The sequence below is a fragment of the Sphaerodactylus townsendi genome, linkage group LG02 (genome assembly GCF_021028975.2).
Source record: "Sphaerodactylus townsendi isolate TG3544 linkage group LG02, MPM_Stown_v2.3, whole genome shotgun sequence".
NCBI lineage: Eukaryota > Metazoa > Chordata > Lepidosauria > Squamata > Sphaerodactylidae > Sphaerodactylus > Sphaerodactylus townsendi.
This window is the reverse complement of record NC_059426.1, coordinates 18,307,010-18,329,760: the sequence shown is the minus strand read 5'-3', so window position 1 is coordinate 18,329,760 and position 22,751 is coordinate 18,307,010.

Genomic DNA, 22,751 nt, shown 5'->3' with positions numbered 1-22,751 from the left:
GGTTTGAACCACAGCTGGGAGAGGAGCCAAGGGGGCTTCTTCTTCCTGCAGAGAGGGACTTTTGGCAGGCCATTGTGTGACATCTTCCCTTTCCATGCCTCATTGTCCTGTAGATTGGCTATAGGGCATTCGAGAGGAGTTCAAAGCGACAGTCCTCTTCCGTCCAGCATTTCTTTCTGTTGCAATTCAGTGACTGTGGACTCTGCAGAGATTTTGAAATGCGTGCCATTCTGGGGAGCACTGGCCGGAGGCATGGTGACTTTGGAAGTAGAAGGGCTAGCAGAGCAGGAGGTATAGGCGTGCCAGAGGGGCTGACAGCAATTTAGATTAGCTTGAACTTAGATTAGACTCCAAGTGAGAGCATAGAGGCAGGGTGTTCAGGTGAACTTGGCAGTTTCTGCTTGGGATGTTTGTCCATACTTGGATGTGGATGGCTCCCTGGTGCATGGGGTGGATGACCCCTGGGATGATGAACAACCCCCTGTTCCTTGGCCAGGCTGCAAGACCAGCCTAATGGTCTCCATTGGGGATAGGATCACTATACTGACTGGAGCAGCGAAGATCTCATGGGGAGCTCGAGGGAAGAAGGGTTTGAGAGAGTCGCGGATCTTGGTTTCCCGAGGCACAGGGAAGTGCAGGCATGAGCCTCCCCAGCCGGAGCATTAGGAGGCGCCCGGCCTAGGCTCCTGGGGTCTTAGCCCTCTGGGGAGAACCTCCTCCCGTCCAGGGTTGTAGGCCCCCGCCCGGGTGGCCTACAATTCCTCAGAATGTCCTGGCTTGCCCTGGTGGAAACTCTCGTCACCGGGGGCACCTCATGGCAGCGAGGAGAGAGCGGCGACTAGAAGGCTGAAAAGCTGGCGAAAGACCCGATATCCCTGGCAAGCTTTGAAGCATGTCGGCCAGCTCAGGAGGTTCCTTCCCCTAGGCTGCTGGTCGCTTTGCGGCACTCAGCGGGCGTTCTCAGCAAGCGCTTAAGAGTTAAGCCTAGGCCTCCTACGTTGTCAACCTGCCTCTTGAGGGCTCAGACCCTGTTCACAAGCTTCGGCATAGGGCTCTTGGGGTTTTGCGGGATGGTGGAGAAACTCTGGGTTGGCTGGCCATTGGGACTTTGATAAATGCCTTATAGGCACTCAGGCGACCGTAAGGGTGGCCTCAGGCAGGACAATCTGATACGTTGGGGTTGGCGAAAGCATGAAACCGTAAAGCTGGCGGCTGTGGCGCCGCCGGACTCCCTACCCTGATGCACTGCTGGCGAACTTCGCTTTCCCAGATCACAAATTATTGCAGAGCTCAGGAGCATCGCGAAGGTGGTCTTCTGATCGTCTGGAACCATTAGGTGGTTCAGCGGTATACCAGCTCTCACGTAGGGGCTAGTGACTCCCTCGTCCCGCGTAAACTGCGAACTCAGTGAGGATGTTATAGCTTAGAGGCGATTTTCGACAGCCGTCAATGATGCCACCCTACCTCGGTATCTGTGAAGTGGAATGGGGGGCACAATGCAAGAGATCTACGACATCGAGTCTTCCCGTCAGGGGTTTCTTTCTTCTGCAGATGTCCATTTGTTTAATGCGGCTCTGCGAAGTTTGAAACCAGCATACCATTACGATGGCTGGCCAGTGCAGTAACCCCGGTGAAGTGAAGGCGGGCAGAGTGACTGAGCGACTAGCATGGAGTTTGAGTGGGTGTTGAAGAGGCGAGGGGGGGGCAGAAGGACGAAGCGTCCAATTTAGCCGGATAGAAAATTCCGGGGTTGAAATTGAAGGTGAAAGATCGAAGGGTGACCTACAGCAAAGGGAGCCATGGGTCTGCAGGCTGATGGCGACAAAACATTGTCTCCGTCGGTAGCAGCGACATCGGTAGCGGGGCTCTGCTGTCGCGAAGTCGCCGATGTTTTCCCAGTCCTTAGATTTAATCCCCCTCTGGGTACGCATGGACACTGAGCTTCAATCTCCTCAGCACCAATTTGCAGCTCCCTTCTCTTCACTACGGGGACCCCTGCCGCGTTACATTAACGCTTTTCAGTTGCGTCCAGCGTGCTTGTCATAAGCCCTGCTTTTGCAAACTCCCATACTCACCGGTGTTCCGTCCGGACGAGAGTGTCCTAGGGCCAGCGTGTCTCTGGATCGCCCGATCAGAAGGACGAAGCGATACCAACGGTGGTCCCTGAATCTCGATCCAGCCGGACTTGATTATCGACCCTTTCCAATGACGGTGAGCAGGGTGGAGGTTCGGATTCCCGGGTTTTCGGCACCAGCTTAATGTAGTCGACCCTGCGTGGTCAGCGTAGAGCGAGGCGAGGCGGAGATAACCTCTAGTGGAGATAAGCCAGCATGGAGATGGGAGGTCCGTGTTTTACTTGAGGTCTCTGGAGTCACCTGCGGTTCCTGGCACCTTTTATTGTTATTGCTATGGTGTAGGAGGAGGGGCCGGGGGGGGAGTTCAGGCCGGAGGTCGAGAGATCATCATGTGATGCGGTGATCTACAATGTCGATCTTGGAGAGAGGCGTGGCGTCTGAGCCTAATCCTCACCTGAGGGGCAAGACCATTGTCCCTGCGCCCGGTGATTGAGCCAGGCAGTTCATGACCCGTGACTCATGGGGTTATGAGGAGTGGGGGTGCGGTGCGACCAGCAAGGCCGTAGGTCCGTTGGCGTCCCAACGTTCTACCACGGTGCTGCTGGGTCAGCAGTGCATCACTACAACACATACATAGTTACACAGGCATGCACAAATGAACCCCCACAGCCATGCCGATGTCCCACGATGCGACCATCTCCACCTGCGTAGCTATGCAGATGCAAGCCGCACATTTTTTAAAAAGGGACGCAAATAAAGTGCCTCCTGCCTGGCCGTTTGCCTGTGGATGGCTGCAACACGGGATTTTTGAAAAGGGTTGCGTTTAGGGAGATTTTCAGAAGTGGTTGGGATGAATTCTTAGAGGAACCTCAGTTCCAGAGGTGGGATCCAGCAGGTTCTCACCAGTTCCCGAGAGTGGGTTACTAATTATTTGTGTGTGCCGAGAGGGGGTTACTAATTGGGTCTGCTTTTCCGTTAGAAATTCCATTAGGTCCAAAAATCATAAAGACCTGTTGTTTCCTATGTGGCTGGTTAGCGAAGATAGAAAACGGGATAATTCTCCCTGTTGGGCTGTTTTAAAAACATGTTTTAGAAATATGGTAAAGTTCCTTGTTTAAGGAAAGTATCCTTCTTTTGATTTCTAGAAACAAAATTAAGTATTTGAAAGTATTAAGTATTTGACAGGCAGTCAATTAGAGGAGAAGTAGTTGCTTCTGTTGGCAGTAGACGATAGGACTTGCTATAATGAGTTTAAATTATGGACAGAAAGATACCAGCTGGAAATTAGGAACTTTTTTTTTTACAGTAAGAGTTTTTACAGTAACAGAGAAATTATTAATGCCCCGCCCCCGGAATGCTCAGCCACGTCCCTGTCGTGCCCCGCCCAGCCCCATTGGAATACTGGCCACATGCTTTTGAATCCCACCACCATGGGAACCTGTTACTAAAATTTTTGGATCCCACCACTGCTCAGTTCCCATTATAACATTACACAGGAAGGAATGTAAACATAAAGAGGACATGCAGACTAAGTGAAGGGCAAATGTATTTAGTGAACAGCAGCTGGAACAGATATTTTGCCTAGGAACTCCTCATGCAGAACCTCTTAATTATAACATAGTGCTGCTTCTTACATACATTAGCTCTTCCGGTTCTGTTGGGGAGGCCTTGGAAGTTAGGTGGGAAGGACTGGAATCACTAGCAGGGATCTGGGTGAGTGTCATGGAAGATTATCACGACAGCTAGCCGTGTTAGTCTATCTGTAGCAGTGGAAAAGAGCAAGAGTCAAGTGGCACCTTAAAGGTCGAATCCCCACTTGAAATTTGCACGCAGATCCAAACCTGTTTGTTGTGAAACCGTGTCCTCTTCATCGGAGTTTTTCCCTCCCCACCGCTGCGAGCACACAGCAGACACACCCGGTTGCAGAACTCTTAGCAATCCCCACTACCAGGCAAGCTCGCTTTGCCGGTCTCCCCTGATTGGCTGGCGTGCCTTGATGGGGCGGGACCTTTTCCTACTGCAGAAACGTACATTGTAGGGGCATGATCAAAAAAACCAGCGTGTAAAAGTTTAACGTTTAATTGTTTAACTGTGCAAACAGTTAATCGTTACCTGTGTAAACCATTAACGATTCAAAGTTACACGCTTGACTGTTTAACGTTTGCGTCCCCTTCTGCTGGCCGATCGCAAAAGCGGAAACGAAACCAAGGAAAAGCTGCCCGCGGATCGCAGCACTGATTGGTTGCCCGAATTCCACGTCACACTCCAGGGCGGGAAACGAGTCAGGGTTTCAACCCTCATCCCTCCCCTCGGATCAGCTCTGAACTGTGTTAATGGGGTCTATGCCACTTGCAACCAGGTCCTGCCAGAACGCAGATTGACGGGGAGAACGAGCACCCGAAACGGAATCTGCCACGCAAGCAATGGGGAGGTCGTCCCTCAAACCTGGTTAGTTTGTGTTCTGAAACCTGGCTAAGACGGTAGTGGGGATTCGACCAAAGACTAACAAAATATCTGGCAGGGTATGAGTTTTCATGAGTTACAGCTCATTTCTTCAGGTACCTGAAGCTGGGTTGTATGCAGTAGAAAAGCGAGATCTGAGTACGCTAGCACCTTAGAGGCCAGCAAGATTTTTGGAGTATGAGCTCAAGAGTCAAAGCACCAGAGCTTTACCTCTCAAAAGCTCAAACTCTGCAAATCTTGTTGGTCTCTAAGGTGTGACTGGAGTAGAGTCAATCCCTTGTTGTTCCCAGAAGCTGTGATGGCGAACAGCTTGGTGCTGTCATGAAGCAGGTTTGTGCTGATTCCTTGTTAACACTCCACTGTGCAGGGGAATGCCTGAGATTGTCTTGTGGGAACCGTGAAGACACACATCTAGAGAACAGGATGTAATCAAACCAGGCCTGGGCTGCGGCTGTCAATACAGGTTTTTCTCTGTGTTAATCACTGTGTACCCTACTCTGACAAGCTGCGCCATTGTGCCTGTGAAATCCCAACATCCCTTGAAAAAAAGTTGCCGATGATATTGAAGAAAATGCTGCCACTCTGCTTAATTTAATTAAATGCACCCCATTTTCTCCTTGAGTGGAATCACACCCCAGGTAGGAGCTATTCAGGCTTCTGGTGCAGAGAAGAAAGCCGACAGGTGGCTCGTTTGCCAATTACCTGCGTGTGCCATCCGGCTTATTCAGCAGGCTGGCTGCAGCTGGAGGCTGTTATAGTCCAATTTATTAATGAACCGCCTCACGCAAAAGCCACAAATAAGATGCTTCAAAAAGACGTTATATTTTGGCAGGGGAGAGGGGAGGAGGGGAATTACAACGCAGACATCTCCAATTAGAGAGAGCGGCAGTACCAAGAAATCCATAATTCTGTCTTCTTTCGGTACCCCATTACACTTTTTCTCTCTAAAGGTCCCATTGTCTCTTTGGCCGGCTTCCTGATCGTGGTGCGAGTCCTTGGGCAAGAGGCAAAGGGCTCTTAATATGCAGCTCATAGTCCACATAATACAGTCGGACAAGGCAGTGCCTAAGTCCAGGTCCAATCCAAGATGTAGACTGTTGTTTTCTATATTGGTTTATGTAAATGTTTGTTTATTTGTTTTAAAGGTGTGTTAGTGTAACCCCCATGCTCAGAATGGGTTGACCCAGTAAGGGGTGGAGACTCAGAGCAGCACGAGGCAGCAGACCTCATGTAGTTGGAGGAGACAAGGCTACCAGACTCGGACCTTGATTGGTATAAGCCCTTAACACCTTGTCAAGGTAACTGCAATGTTGTTGGGAACTAGTGGGAAGGTAGTTGTTTGTTTTTGCTATGTTGTAAATGTTGGAGTTTATTGTTTCGGGGTTTCTTTTTGTGGTTGTAATGGGTGAGAGTTCTCCTGGAAACCTTCATCATGTTGAATCCTGTTCATCAAGCCCTTGGAGTCTTCAGGAGCCAACCCACTTGCAAAGAAGAATTGGACTTGGCAGTATCAGTAGACTGTAAATATAAGGACTTGAAAATGCAACCTGAACAGGACCTTCAAATGTGATGTTAAATGTTGATGTTATATGTTATGTGTTAAGAAAGTAAACCATTTTGTTTTTAAAAATTGCTGTTGCAAACTCATTCCAGATTCTGCCCCCCAGAACCCACAAGCTGAGGTTACATTAGGTCCCTTTGGGGAGACCTTTGGGGAGGGGGGGGTGCAAATACCTACATGAACGTCTTATTTAAAACACCAGAATCTTTTGATCAGACTTCCATCTGCACAAAGTACATCAAAACAATAAGTATAAAGCATATTCTTGGTTTCGACAGCCCCAACACTGCCGTGTTTAGGAGGAGAGCACAGTCTAGGATCAAGCTGAATAATTTTATGTTTAAAAATTAAACCCAATACTTGGAAGGTTTGAGCCGCAGTGCTCGGCTATGACAGCCTGCAGGTTTTCATAAACCGGGAAGTGACATTTCACGCAAGCAGTGTTAACTCTCAATGGGCCCGTCATCATGGATCTGTTGGCTGTCCTTTGAATGCCATCAAAATATGAAGCATTCCCCCCTGTATGCCGAGGCCCAGAGAAAGGATCTCAAGGCGGACGCGCTAATGCCTGGACGATGAGCCTCCATTGATAAATGTGGTTATCTCAAGAGCTTGACTGACAGCTGTTAGCCCTGATTCCTGGCCTCAGGAGGCGAACAAAGGAAGCTGCTTGTATTGTTATGAAACTGATTGGGCTAAGCAGCCCGAGGGATGGCAAAATGTGTCTCAGACTGGCATGTGGCTGAGCAGACCTATCCGCCTATCTTTCTCACCCCGACTCCCATTCTCAGGCTATTCAGAGTGCTGTAAATGAGGGGTATGTGGGATTCTGCTACTGAAAATGTGACCTTTCCGCTGTGCCAGAAGGATTTTAGTCACCATCAGGGGGGCATCCAGACAACAGATTGTCCATACCACCTTGTAATTGCATGATAGGTGGTGGAGAGCGTGTGGTCACATGAACCATTCACTGTTCCAATTGCAAGGCCTACTTCTGGGAAATTTTGCACCAAAACATTATCACAGAAGAGAGGGTTTCTGAGCTTGTTCCCCCATCCTGAAATATTCCATGATAGGATGGAGAGGCCAGCTGGAGGTTGGCGTCATTCGGTGTGCTCTAAGACCGTGATTCCAGGAATGTCAGAAAGGATGCAGCCATTTCTGGAAGGTAAGGCTGTTCTTGTGATAGGGGGCAGTGCCAAGGGTCTTGACTTCGGCATAGAGTTCTCGACTGAGAGGATCTCTGGAGGGCACGAATTAGAAGGACTTATTGGTGCAACAGGACACTCAGGCACAGAGCAGGATGCTGAGGCCTGACCCTCTAGAGCCAGAGACGAAGACTGCATTAGCTGAATGAGTTTGGAGGTAGTAGAGCCTAGATTAGCAATGACAGCTTTTTGTTCTGAGCTTGGGAGGTCCTGAAACCCTGTAAGGACCTCCTCTTTCAAGGATTTGGACATATATTGGGGGGAAGCATCATGATTCTCCTCACAGGACAAAGGAACCCACAAAAACATTATTAGAAGAAGAGCTGGTTTTTATACCTCGCTTTTCTCTACTGAAAGGCTTACAGCTTACAATCACCTTCCCAACAGACATCTTGTGAAATAGCTGAGGCTGGAAGAGTTCTGAGAGAACGGTGACTGGTCCAAGGTCACCTCGCAGGCTTCATGTGGATAAGTGGGGAATGAACCCAGTTTCCCAGATTAAAGTCTACCGCTCTTAACCACTACACCACACTGATTATTTATTTGGATGTGAGGGCGATTTGGCTGCGACATCTGTCACCCTGTTGATTGCCAGGGTTGATTCGGCTGATCTGGCTGGCTAGGCGGGTGTCCCCTACCTCCCTCACCGCTCCATGTGCGTCCCTCCCAAAGCTGCGCACTCGGTGGAAGAGGATGACCATCCAGTGGTGGGATCCAAAAATTTTAGTAACAGGTTCTCGCCAGCCCGGGCAGCCACCCCACCATGACCCCAAAAATGTTTTTGCACCAGGTCATTTCTAAATCATCATCACATTATAGAAAATGCCCCAACTCACAAATCTGAACACAGCAATGGTGAAACGCACAGGTTCTTTGATAGAGACTGGTGAGATAAAAGGTACGAAAGGCTGAGAATCCATGAATTGCAGTACCTGGAAGGGATTAACCCAGTTCAGGGAGCTACATTATTAGTCGCAATTGCTATATGGAACCTTCACGTTCAAAGGCAGTAGGCCTCTCGGGGAGGCGAGGGCGTGGAGATGGAAAAGCGGACCCAATTAGTAACCCCCTCTCGGCACACACAAATAATTAGTAACCCACTCTCGGGAACTAGTGAGAACCTGCTGGATCCCACCTCTGCGACCATCCCAGATAGAAGGAGTGTACCGTTCTTTGGTCAAGGGTACACGATAGCTGCGCTCCCCTGCTAGAACCTCCAAACAAGCTCAAGGTCCATTTGTAGGAGAACGTAAGATTATTTATTTATTGAAAGATTTATTTACTGAAAGATTGATCTGGATCTAGCATCTCCTATGCCTTCATGACTGTCTTTCTTCCTTTCTGCTCTCATAGCCCCAACAAGGCCAGCATCATCACAACTTGGAAGTTAAGCAGGGTTGCTACTGGAATGAAAGACCACCAAGAAAGACTGGGCTACTGTGCAGAGGAGGACCATGGCTTCCGCTTATCTCTTATTCGAAAGCACCATGAAGTAGAACTTCATGAGGTCACTGTCTGTTGGTTGAGATTTGACAGCACACTTCACTTCACTTACGGTTCACCAGACTCCGGCCCCCTTCCGTACATGCAGAATGATGATCTTTCAATCTGTTCTGCCCCCCAAGTGAATCTGGTATGTTTTTTTTGGTGCCCTGTACTTGGCTAGGACAGAGTCAGGGAGACATAATCAATACCGGTAGTTCATACAATAGGCTTATTGCTTAAGAGAATTAAGACCCTACTCCTCCCTTGGGATTGTCTAAATCAAAGTACTTGCTTGTCTTCAGCAGATTTGAAGCTGTAGGCTGTGTCTTCTCTTGGCTGCTTTCAAGAAAGTCCACTGTGTCTTGCTTCCTTGTAGTTCTTTCAGTCTATGTCTGATTCTAATTGCTGTTAACCTTAACTTGTGCTCCATATAGCACCATAGACTACCATGGACCACCATATACGTCACGAATATTACAGTCTCCAGCTACCCTAGGCACCTTGCTCTTACTGACTGGCTAGATCTAAAACAGGGGATTGCTGGGTAAAGAAGGAAGACTGCCTCTTGGGAAATGTCTTAAAGGGACAGGGGTTAACTAAAATTCTCTCCCTTCGAAGACTTTACAATGAACTAAACCCCTACTAACGATGGGGAAACTAAAGCTCAATGGGGAAATAACAAAAGCCTCTGTGGGGGCATGACACAATCCACTTTCACAATTGTTTGAAAGAGTATTTTGCTATTCCCCACAGTAAAATCCAGCTTCAAAGTGCACTGAAAGTGGATTGAGAGTGTATTATTCTGCATGTGCGGAAGGGGCCTCAATGTTAGTAGGGCAAACAATACGTTCTATACAACAAATAACAAACATGTGAAGGGAAACTGCTGGCCACACACTCAACCTCCAAGGAACTTTCTGAACATGGAGCTTTTAAGGACATGGGAACATTCAAGCATTGGATCAAAATGCACTTGTAGGCAAGTTTCCAGCGGGCACAGTTAGGGCTTCCAACTCTGACTTGGTAAATTCTTGAATAATTAGAGACAGAGCCTGGGTAAGGTGGATTTTGGGGAGGAGAGGGAGCCCAGTGGGGCATGATGGGGCATCTAGGTCAAAGCTCTGCCAACGCTTCTCTTTCCTATGAGGTCTCTTCTTACCGCCAGAATTCAGATTTTAAATTTAAATATTCTGTTTCGTATCATTCAACCTAAAAAAACCTCTCACTGAAGACACTAGCCAGTAGCCGTCCCATCTCTCAATCCCCAGCCAGCCTCTAGCTTTAATGCCTTTACAGGAAATTATAAATCAGTTTTTCCTAGCATCTATGGTCATCCACATAGAGTGTCTAAAGTATCCTTTCAGGAGAAATGGAAGTCCTTCGGCATTCACTCTCTTGAACTCACATGTCTCCAAGTCACTATGGTGCCTCCAAGAGAAGAAGACGAGAAGAAGCGTTGGATTTAAATCCCCCCTTTCTCTCCTGTAAGGAGACTCGAAGGGGCTTACAAACTTCTTTCCCTTCCCCCCTCACAACAAACACTCTGTGAGGCAGGTGGGGCTGAGAGAGCTCCAAAGAACTGTGACTAGCCCAAGGTCACCCAGCTGGCATGTGTTGGAGTGCACAAGCTAATTTAGTTCACCAGAAGCCTCCACGGCTCAAGTGGCAGAGCAGGGAATCCAACCCGGTTCTCCAGATTAGAGTGCACCTGCTCTTAATCACCACGCCATGCTGGCTCTCAGACCAGATCTCCACAAAACAGATCTGTAGAGTCTGTGGATCAGTTGTTGTTGTTGTAGGAAAATTCCAGGCCTCACCTGCAGGCAAACAACCTTAGGCACCCCCCACCCCCTACCCCCAATTCCACTTCCTCACATTCATTGTATGCAACACAATATCTGCTAAGGGCAGTGAGTTGTAAGTTAAGGCATACTACAGTGGCAAAAACCAAACACCTTGGGGGAAAGAGAGAAAAGTCTAGATCCGTGCTGGTGAACCTTTGGCACTCCAGATGTTATGGACTACAATTCCCATCAGCCCCTGCCAGCACGGTCAATTGGCCAATTTAGGGGCTGATGGGAATTGTAGTCCATAACATCTGGAGTGCCAAAGGTTCGCCACCACTGGTCTAGATGGATGATTGAACACAGAAAAGGTGGTTGTTTGGGAAAGAGCCACTGTTTGCCAGACTGCAACCCAGAAACTAGCGCTTTACCTTTAAATCTGTCAAGACACAAAGCAGTTGTAGCTTCTCCTTCCCATTCTCCCTGTGCAGCCTTCTTCCACTCCCTTCCTTGCCTGTAATAGTGAATAAGAGTCCAGGTGAGCCACACATACTTACAGGGACACCTTTAAAGTTAAAAAAAAAAGATCATTTTCTGCATTAAAGGTTGCATTAATGCAGCAGTGTTCTTATTCTCACTTGTGAAAACCGCCAAAAGTTTAACCGGTGGTTCTTGCCAGCACCGCCCACCTTTACAGAGCTGTGCATCTCTATCCAGTTCGGCTTTGAACTTTTCCCTCCTCCTGCCTTTTCGCTTTTCATTCCTATTTGCTCACACTGAGCATCCAAAGGGGAATCGGTTGTGCAGCTCTCTCGGAGACTATTCTACTCCTCCGTGTATCCGTCCTCGGCTAAAAACAAATGTCATCTCCAGCAGCCACAACAAAATAACACATCCACCCTCTTCGGAAGCTACATTCTTATTTTCTTCATTAAGTGGGTGTGCAAACAAATGTTCAGGGGTCTATTTGCTCAAAGCATATCCACCAAAATTCAGTTCCAGTATGGGGAAGCATGTTGGTTCCAAGTCCAGCGATCCTCCATTTTGCCTTCTGTTGAAAGTTGGAGCCCCAACCCTTGGTAGAGTTGCCAACTGCCAGCTGAGGCCTGGAAGTTTTCTGGAATTACAACAGGGATAAACTCCCCTGGATAAAATGTCATCTTCCTGTCTTATGGATTTGTGGATGAGTCAGTGGATGAGCCAGAAACGATATTGCTGATGCCATTAGATCCCATGATCATCACTCACTCACTCACTCACTCACTCACTCACTCACTCACTCACTCACTCACTCACTCACTCACTCACTCACTCACTCACTCACTCACTCACTCACTCACACACTTACACCAAATGCTTTTCCTGTGTCAACAAAGGAAATCGGTCATGCAGCCTGCAGAACCCCAGATGCAGTCCCAAAATAGCATGATCTATCATCAATTCAATTCAAGTCAACCTTTAATGGCATATAAAATTGCAAATATATTTACATTTCGAACATTTAAATGTTGATATTTAAAATGTTTTCCAAGAACTTAGCCACTGCCGAGGTAATCAATGGACTACAATATCTGTCATCAATTTGGCACCCTGAATTCAAAACCAGCAACATATAAATTCCACAGAAATATACAGGAACTCCACAGTCAAGGCTGCACATGGATTGCACAAGGCTTAACACTGTGGGGAGGGGCTCAGTGTTCAGGGTGACTCCCCTTCAGTCAGTTCCATGACTGTGTCAAGGTACAATCATTGATGGTATCCAGGCATTTTGTCTCTCTAGCACACAGGTGTCAAACTGGTGGCCCTCCAGATGTTATGGACTACAGTTCCCATCATGCTGGCAGGGGGTGATGGGAACTGTAGTCCATAACATCTGGAGGGGCGCTAGTTTGACACCTGTGCGAGTCTAGCATGAGTGGAACAAGCATTTTCCAGTTGTACAGCAGTGGTATGCCATTGTCTGCCTCCGCCTAGAACCCCCAGACTTCCTTGGTGGTCTCTCTCATCCAAGTGCTACCCAGTGCTGACCCTCCTTAGCATCCAAGATCTGATTAGATTGGCTAGGCCAGGGGTCTGCAACCTGTGGCTCTCCAGATGTTCATGGACTACAAATCCCATCAGCCCCTGCCAGCATGGCAATCCAGGTCAAGGCACAGGCTTAGTACAACCATTTAAGTGGCTGCATGCCCCAACTAGTACTGAAAAGTGGTGTAGTGGTGAAGAGCCAATGTACACTAATCTGGAGGACCAGATTTGATTCCCTACTCTTCCGCATGAGCGGTGGACTCTAATCCGGTGAACCAGGTTTGTTTCCTCACTCCTACACCTGAAGCCTGCTGGATGACCTTAGGCCATTCACAGTTCTTTCACAACTCTCTCATCCCCACCTACCTATATATTTAAGACTATTATGATAAGTAAAGAAGAGCTAGATTTAAAGGAATTTTAAGACAAATTTATAATATATATGTTTTAGTAGCAAATAATTAGTGGGGAGATTAAGATATTGGGAACACTCCAAGATTAATCACTGGGAACACTCCAAGATGGCGTCCGCGTCGGTGCTCGACAGCGGAGCTCCGCAAAATTTGGATTTTTAATTTTAAATTCCCCCCCATATTAACCTGTAGTGAGATTTCTGCCTGCTTTTACTGCATCCTACAGCTCTTGGGGAGAGAGACCTGGCGCTAGAGATTTATTTGGCTGACGGGAGAGTGCAATAACTTTAAGACTTTGAGACTAAACTAAACCGTGAGAACCAGGACGATGGAATGCGGTATCTAACCCTCTGCTTCCTTACCGGGTTTGTTTGTTTTGTTTGCTTTGCCTGTACTGGTGCCCTCGCCGGGACACGCGTGCTTATCGTGAGGCTCCCCTCGGCACCCCCTCCCTCGGAGCCAACGGGCTGGTGTTCGGGTCCGGAACCGGAGGGCAGTCGGTTGACAAGGGATCCCCCTTGCTCCGTCGGCCTGGGTCCGGCTGAACCGAGGGCCCCGCAGCCGGAGAGAGTTAGGGAGCCGGAAAGAAACGGGGAGCAGCGCCCAAAGACCAGGAGTAAAGCTACAGATACTCGACGGTAGCGATGGCGGTGGAAGCGGCGTGAGGCAACTGATTTTGCGAGGGGCTTTCAGATCCCCCGACACAAACGCCGCCGGTGTGGTGTGGTGTGGCGCCTGGGAGCTGAGGCTGGCGTTAGGGGGTCGGTGGCAGCGATTCCCTTAGTCTTTCCAACATGGACGCCGCCAGCCACTGCCGAGAACCGCCGCAGAGTCCCTTGTGAATCAACATTGGGCATACCAGGAGCAGTACCACTCTCCGCCACAGGTGGCAGCAGAGTGTTTGGCCTTGTGGCCAACCTCGGTACTACAGGAGTGGACACTTTGATACATTCTGCTACTCCACAGACACAATTTTTTATTCTACAGACAAAGCCCCGGATATTGTTATAGCAGTGGGGTCTGGTCCGGCTTCTGTGGTCCTGCAATACCAGCGAAGACCCTAGTATCACACTGGGCAGCCGGATGTTCTTAGTGGAGTGGTTGACTATACAGTGGGGAGTTGCGGAAATCTGAGCATATGATGACATCACCATTTCTTTTAGGACGTACACATCAGCTGTGAGAGAGCTGGGTGTTTCACTCTTAGGACATACGCACCAGCTGTGAGAGAGCTGGGTGCGTTCTATATATTGACACTGCTTATTCAGGACTGACCGGGCTAGCCAGTGGCAGTGGCTCCCGGCTGTTGTCTGGATTATATTTGTCTGGTCTACATTTTTAGTTTCCATCCTGTAGCTCTCCTGACTTGCACCTAGGCGGCTGGCTCGGGTGAATTGGCGAAACCCTGGACCCACTGCCTGCATAACCGGTATTCTACCACAGGAGAACCGCGTATCATGCCCCCACCGATCCCACTGGGAACCTAGATGACAACGTCTTATGAGGAAGCGGTCTCCCTTAATCTTCATCCAGCATCTTCAATTTGCATCCTTTTTCCTAGCCCCGATTTGCCGTTGGTAACCTAGGGTTACCTAGATCATTTTGATAGATGGTATTATTATTGATAGATGTTAGTTGATTATAGGTTAGCATTTTAGTTGATAGCTGTGGAATTGTATTACGGTATATATTGTGGGTAGCTACTGGAGTTGTATTAGAAACTAGTACTATAACTAATTCAGCTTAAAGAGCTGGATTGATTAAGACAACTGAGATAGTTATACTAGGGATATCAGTCAGGTTTTTTAGGGGGAAGGGAGGCTGGTAGAGTCATGGGGGCACAAACTCGAGGGGCTAGGGATCCCTGTGTTGATGGGGCGGTGGAAGATATTGCGGTAGGCGGTGACCTTATGATAGAAGACACACGCAGAAACTGGTATGCTTCGTCTGCCTTCACGACCTCCGACCTATCCCGAGAAACGATGGTGATTTGGGATCAGGGATACTCTGGCGGTCTTTGGTGTTAATTAATGCCAGGTCCATTAATAATATAAAGACCATGGTGCTCCGAGACTTTCTCGGAGCCCAACAGATGGACCTGGCATGCATCACTGAAACCTGAATTAGCGTAGCGGTGAAGACCGTTAAGCCTTAGTCGAAGTCGCGCCCCCGGGTGTCGCGTGTCTTCACCGATCACGAACCCAGGGCCGGGGGGGTGATGTGGCCAACTGTTCATCCGTGAATCTATTCCCTTCAGGGCAGCCCCCGTCCCAGAGGTCCGCGACATAGAGTATTGATAGGCCTGGAGTGGTTGACACCGGAGAGGTTGGCTGTTCTCCTGGTGTACCGGTCGCCTAATGTACCGGTAGACAGCCTACCGACTGCTGGAGGTGATGGCGGACTGGGCGTTCGCGATTCCCCGAACTTTATTGATATTGGGGGGACTTCAACGTCCATGCGGCATTTTACCTCATGTAATGCAGCGGTGGACCTAGTGTCATCCATGGCGACGCTGAGCCTCTCCCTGATAAATTCTGGCTACCGCATGAGGCTGAACTGCACGCTGGACTTGATTAACAGATTGGGGATAGAATCTGGTCATTATCCTCTATTGATAAATTGCCATGGTCCGACCATTTCGCCCTGAAGATCCGGGTGAACTTGTAGCATAACCAGCGTCTGAAGCGACCGGGCTGATTTACGCCCGCCCACGGAGACTCATGGATCCACGCGGTTTCCTGAATGCTCTGCGGGACCCTGAAACCGCTTAAACACTTTTCGATGGTACGGGTGGAGGATTGGAATTCCCGACTCTCCGATGCCATCGATGTTGTTGCCCAAAGGCGTCCTCTACGTCCCCGCTACCGGCGCGCTCATTGGTATACAGAGGAGCTGCGCCATATGAAACGGGGGCTTAGGCGTCTAGAGCGAGTATTGAGGAAATCTTCGTGATATTTCTTGTGAACACATCCTATAGGGCGCTTATGAAAGCCTATGAGATGGCGACGATGGCGGCGAAGAAGGACTTTCTTCTCCTCCTCCCTAGCATCTGCTAGCTCCCGCCCGGCACAATTATTTCGTATAATTAGGTCATTGACACTCACCTCGGGAGAAGATCCTCAAACTAATTGGATATCAGCTGTGAAGGCATTTATGAGAGCTTTTACCGCCCGAATAACAGATCGGCGTCGCTCCGCCACGACCTCCCATCCGCGTTAGCGCTACAATTAGCGAACTGGAGAACTCCCTTACTGATCTTCGGGGTCCTTGTCTGACCCAGTTTTCCCTGCTCTCTGAAGCATTATTAGACAGAGCCTTAGCTGCTGTTAGACCTACTACCTGTCCTCTGGATCCGTGCCCGTCCTGGCAGTGAAAACTTGCCGGTGAACTACGACCCCATCTGTTGAGAATATCATCAATGGTTCTCTTGAGCAAAAACCTTCCCGGATGGGTTGAAGGAGGCAGTGGATCACCCACTTTCTTAAAAAAAGACCATCGTTAGATCCAAATGATCTGGCCAATTACAGCCCCGTTTCGAATCTTTTCGTTTCTGGGGAAGGTAGTTGAGAGAGTGGTGTTGAAGCAGCTTCAAGGCTTTCTGGATTGACGCATCGACTTTTGACCCCTTCCAGTCCGACTTCCGTGCTGGGCATGGGGCGGGGAACTGTTCACCGTCGCCGTCTGGAATACACTCCGTATTCAACTTGACCAAAAGCGGATCGGCGCTACTAGTGTTGTTAAAATCTCCACCGCAGCGTTTGATGTGTTGCGACCACGACGCTTTGGCCCACCGCCTGGCAGCCTCCGGAGTGCGGGGCACTGTCCTTCGGTGGATAACCTCGTTTCTCCGGGGCGGGAATGGCAAGTGAGGTCGCGGGGGACCAGACGCCGGAAGTGCCAGCTCCAATCGCGATTGTACCCCAGGGGGCATTACTGTCCCCGCTGTTATTTAACATCTACATGCGACCTCTTGCTCAGCTGGTGCGGGGTTTTGGGCTGATTTGCCATCGAAATGCGCTGATGACACACAGCTCATTCTGTTGATGGAGGGGGGAGCGGCATGCGCCCCTTCGACTCTACAGCACTGTTTGGAGGCGGTCGCTGGTTGGTTAGCGACAGAGCGAGGTTAAAACTGAGATCCATCGAAGACGGAGATCCTCTGGCACCGACGTGTGGGGGGGGAGGGACTTTCCAGCGCCCGGTGTGGGGAGGGGGGAATATTGGCGCCGACCCGACTTATCGATCCGCAGCCTGGGGGTCCACCTGGATTTGATACTCTCTCAATGGAGACCCAGGTGTTATACAACTTCAGAACTGCTTTTCCCACCTTCGTCGAGCCCGGCGACTGGCCCCCTTCCTCTCCAAAGCGGATAAGCCTCAGCGTTCCGTACAACGGTCATCTCCAGATTAGACTATTGTAACTTCGCTCTGGCGGGCCTTCCCTTGCGTTTGACCCGGCGATTAAAACTGGTTCATATGCAACAGCTGCGATCTGCTGAGTGGCAGCGACTTTCGAGAACACATTCAGCCTGATAGCGGCAGCTGCATTGGCTTCCAGTAGAAGTTCCGGATCATCTTCGATTGTTGGTGCTGACCTTTAAGGCCATTAGGCGACCTGGGGCCATCGTACCTTCGAGACCGGTCACCCCATGCGTCCCTACGCGGTCTCTCCGATCGTGAGGCCAATCTACTGGTGGTCCCTGGCCCCTCGACATCGCGACTGGCTTCCACGAGGGCCAGGACGCTTTACAACCCTGGCCCCGGCCTGGTGGGCAGCTCTTCCACCAACTTCTGTCAGTTATCTGCGGGGACCTGAAGGGAGTTCCGCAGGGACACCAACCAGGCGAGCTTTGTTCCGCCGGACGCTTTGGAGGAACCAGCAGCTATGAATTAACCTTCCTTGGTCCTTAACATCTGGGCCGCTAACCACCTAATGAGACTCGCCATGCCTCCCTTTACCGTGGGGAGGGAGGGACTTTATATTTTTGGAACGCTGGACGCCACCTACATCTTGAATTTAAATTCAAATCTGAACTTGAGTTTTATATTTAGTAATTATATTGGGAAATTTTATCGCTGCTTTTAAATGTTTATTTAATTATATTGTGTTTTAAATGTTGTACACCGCCCAGAGCCCTTCGGGGATGGGGCGGTATAAAAATCTAATAAATAAATAAATAAAATAAAATAAATATGATGGGAATGTGATAATATTGTGTACATGGATATTATGACTGCATTTTTGGATTGCCCACCTAAGGAACTGAATCTTGAGGTTATTTTTATGTAACTGTATATTTTATTGTATGCACTTGTGTAACAGCAGAAGGTACATCAGATTTGTATGTAGGTATTTTATGGATGAAATGATGTAGGAACTTTTAAGGACTGGTCTTTGACTGCAATAATAAAATTCATACCTCGCAAGGTGTTTGTTGTGGGGAGGGGAAGGAAGGAGTTTGTAAGCCACTTTGAGACTCCTTACAATGGAGAAAAACAGGGGGTACTAATCCAAACTCCTCTTCTTGTACTTTTGAGACTGATTTTTTTTATTTAAAAAGATGTGTATTTAAACATCAAAGGCATTTACTGTGATTCATCCACACTCAAGAGAAGCTTTAACTGGATAATCTTAATCAATCCGTTATAAACTTAATTGTCACTTAATGATCTAATGCTGCATGCTCCCACTACGCGCTGTGCACAGGGATTGAGAGAGAAGGCGGCAAAGAGGCAGAGGCAGCTGAGAAATGTTGCTGATTTCGGTGAAATCATTGGAATTGGAGGGAAAAAAAGAGCCAGATTTATTCTTCATCAAGAAATAATACAATCCAAACCAAAGCCCTTTCCAAAACAAAACAAAAGATAAACATTTTGTTTCCTGAACACTCTGCCCTTTGCCGGGACTTAAATGTCTTCCCATGTAATTGTGTTTTGTACTCTCTAAATTTAGGCAAGCCGAACAGCTATTTAGGGGCATCCCTGTCTGCTATTAACCATATAACAGATGAGGCAGTTTCTTAATAATCCAATGGCAGCTAGAACAAATCACATCATTCGTTGCCATCAATCAGCTGAAAAATGTGTCAGGATTATTTAGAGTCTTCCCAGTAGTAACAATATAATCACAAGAGTCTACAATTACTTCAGAGTTGTCAGATCACCAAGACGCTTCGTCAATCCACAACCTGCAATGACTTGGCACACGTACGGAGTCTTTCTGCAGTAAATACTTAAGCAAGAACAGCAAAGTCCGGTGTTATATGCAAAAAAGGAAATCTTGTCTTCTTTTGGGCTACAGTTTGCTTGAGCAATCAGGGCAGGAACAGAACAGTGTTTAATAAATTGGGCAGTTTGGCAAGGGACGCAGCAGCATTTTGTTTCGGTGTTTTCGGGGGAATTATTTCTGTTATGCTGAAATTTCAGCAGAGTTGATACCATTCTAGGAAATTATTGCGAACATAGTGTTCGGGTTCAAAAATTCAGCTCCCAATCGTTGGCCGAATTCCCACTGAAAATTTAATCTAGATACAACCAAGTTTCAAAAGAATCGGCACCTTTTCATCCAGGTTCCAACATCCTCACTGCAGCATGTTTCCTAGTGAAGATATCTAGGCCTCTTGGAGTGGGGGTGGCTGCTGTCAGGGGTGCAATTATTAAGCTAGCAGCACCAAATTTTCAGAGTATCTTTAGGAGACCCTCCTGATGATACTACCCAGGTTTGGTGAAGTTTGTTTCATGGGGGCCAAAGTTATGGACCCTCAAATGTGTAGCCCCCATCTCCTATTAGCTCCCATTGGAAACAATGGGGGATGGGGGCACCCCCTTTGGGAGTCCATAGCTTTGGACCCCCTGGACCAAACTTCACAAAACCTGGATGGTGTCAGTAGACAACTCTCCTGATGATACCACCCAGGTTTGGTGAAGTTTGGTTCGTGGGGGCCAAAGTTATGGACCCTCAAATGTGTAGCCCCCATCTCCTATTAGCTCCCAATGGAGTGTATTTTCAAAAAGGTGCATATACAAGCAGGTCCAGGAAAATCCCATGATAAGGAGGGGGAGAACCAGAAATGGGACTGATCTGTGTTCCACGGCTCGGCTGTGAGGAGATCTTGAGGGAACCTGAATATTTCGGGTGACTATCCCTGGATTAATCACCAGTGAGGAAATCACCATTGTGTTCTTGAAAAAAAATGAAATCCAAAGGTTATTCTTTGAAGGGCCTGCAGTGAATCCCAGGAGGCAGCAGTGGGCGGGGGGTGGGGAGGGGCAAGGATAGTCAGCATATATCCCTGCCGGTCTACAGTACTTCTTCCCTTTCAATACCCTTTGACCTCAAAAGGCCATTATTTTCAATGGGCAGCAGCAGTGGTCCTTTGAAGGGACAATGCACTGTGGATCAACTGGGAATCTCCCTCCTCTCTCACTCTCCTGCTGCTTCTCCAAAACCAAAAACACTCCTGAAATTCCAGAAAATAAATGTTCAACATGCCTGGAATTTGGGGTGTTTCAAACATCCCCAAGCTGAACTGAAACTGAACAATCCACTTTTGGTTTGAGCCCATTTCAAAAGCCTCATGGATTATCCTAAATGAGCACCCTCTAGAGGGAAACGGAGGCAAAATGAGGTTGGCTGGTTGTAGGAGGTGGATCTTCTAACATGGCAACCTTGATGTGTCTCAAGGTGGTAGGATTTTCAAAAAAGCAGCTAAGAAAGCACTGATGACGAGGGTGTAACCCATGCCATTTTAGTATTTTTTGGTTTTGTTGGATCTTAGGGCCCAGGGGATAAAAGCTCACTGAGCATGTGCAGTTGGTAAGCTTGCTTACTTATTACCAACTAACCAAGAGCCCCAATCCCCTCACTCAATTGATCTCGGCCTGCAAGCAGGAGAAGGAAGTGCCCTACAGCTTAATTTGAGGGAATTGACTCAATGATTTTTTTTTACAGGCCCAAAATTGAGGGAAGGATTTGCAGCAGCTACATTGACTAGATGCATTTGAAGTGGCCAGATGGGAGAAAGGAAGCCCTGCTTTTTTTTTAATAGTTTGGACTTTCTTGTTATTCTTTAATTATTGGACACTATTGGTGGTGGTAACTGTTATGGAGTTAACTTTTTTCTTAAAACAGCACTGAAGATTTTGTACGATTGAGTTGTGCTGTATATATATACCCACTATATATTCACTATTATTTATCCTTAAATGATAAGAAAGTTGTGTTGAGAATTAAAAGTTTGTTAATTTTGATTTCCAAGCTAATTTCATATTGGTTTTGTTAAAGAAAACCACAGGGTGCTGTCATAATATAGATTATTTCCTAAGTGCCTCCTGAATGAATTGATTGATGTGACCTAATGGATAAAGTAAGGTTACAACAGTTCATGCCACATGCAGTTTCTCCCCAGAGGTAACGGGCAAGGGATGAGGTGGTCGGCTCACTGGCTTTGGCTGCCAGTTTTTCCATTGGCCACTGCAGCTAGGCTTTCAAAAAAGGCACTGGGGTGTGCAAAATCAGTCAATGAAGCTTCTCACAGCATGGAGATCATCATAATCGCCGAAAATTTGTACTTCAAGTGATTTTTGCGGTTACAACAGCAGGACAGGTAAGGTTTTTCCTAGTCAGTTGACAACCGTAAATAGTGAGGTATATTATCTCTATTTCTGCTTTGGCCATTTTTTTAATTTTTGCAAACCATTGCTTCTTTACCAGCTGGGCATTTGTTCATGCCTTCGGGTTTAACTTCGCCAACCAGCAAGAAGGTTTTGGATTTTGCTGCCTGCCAGTTATAGGACAAGCGTTGGAATACCCTAATTCTTGTCATCTCAGAATTTACACTGTTCCGTCCAGATTGTCTGGGAGCTTGATCTGTCATGGCAACCTCAGCTGTTCAGGTCTCTGTGGAATCAGGAGCATTAAACTGTCTTGTTTACTTTGCAACATTTTATATAGGACCTTCATCTCTCTGCCTTGAACCACACAAAAAAACACAGATCTGGCTGTAGCTGTACTGCATTGTGTTTACTTCAGCAAGCAGCCATTTTCGAAAGAAAGGCATTTATTCTTCAAAGCTTCTCAGATACATCTTTGCCAGCCTCCACGTTGGCCTAAGACATTCTGAAGGGTGTGAATAAAAGCCAGCTCCCAATTATTTACTTTCATTTCTACTGTAATGTCTATGGCCCTTTCCACACAAATCTGCTAAAACGTTTGTAAACTGTTTTCAATCTCCCCCTTTTGTTTGCATTCACCCCCTCAAAATTATTCTTAGTTGCCATTACGTGATTTTATCTTTCTTTTTTAAAGTTCTGTGTTGAATTGACGCCTTCGTGCTTCACGGCCTCACGCTGCATTCTATACTCCTCGTATACTCAATGCTTTGAAGACTGCCCCCCCCCCAATAAAAGAACAAACTGAGAAATGCTGCAAATAAACAGCTAAGGGCGATCTAAATGAACTCATAAAAAGATGCCGAGGAGGAAGTTCAAGGAAGCAGAGAAGCGTAAGAAACAGTCAATAACTGAAGATGTTTTCAAAACATTTCAGCCAGAGAATCGTTTTAAAGGGGCATTCATTTAAAACTTTTGAGGTAAAAAAATGCAGAACTCCATGGGGGAAATGTTTTTATTTCCTGCCTCACAATGTTTTAAATGAATTTAAAAGCCCTACAAAGCATTAGGACAAGATTTGCCCCTGGCCTAAGTATGCTGTAGTATCAAAGGCTGGGTTAATA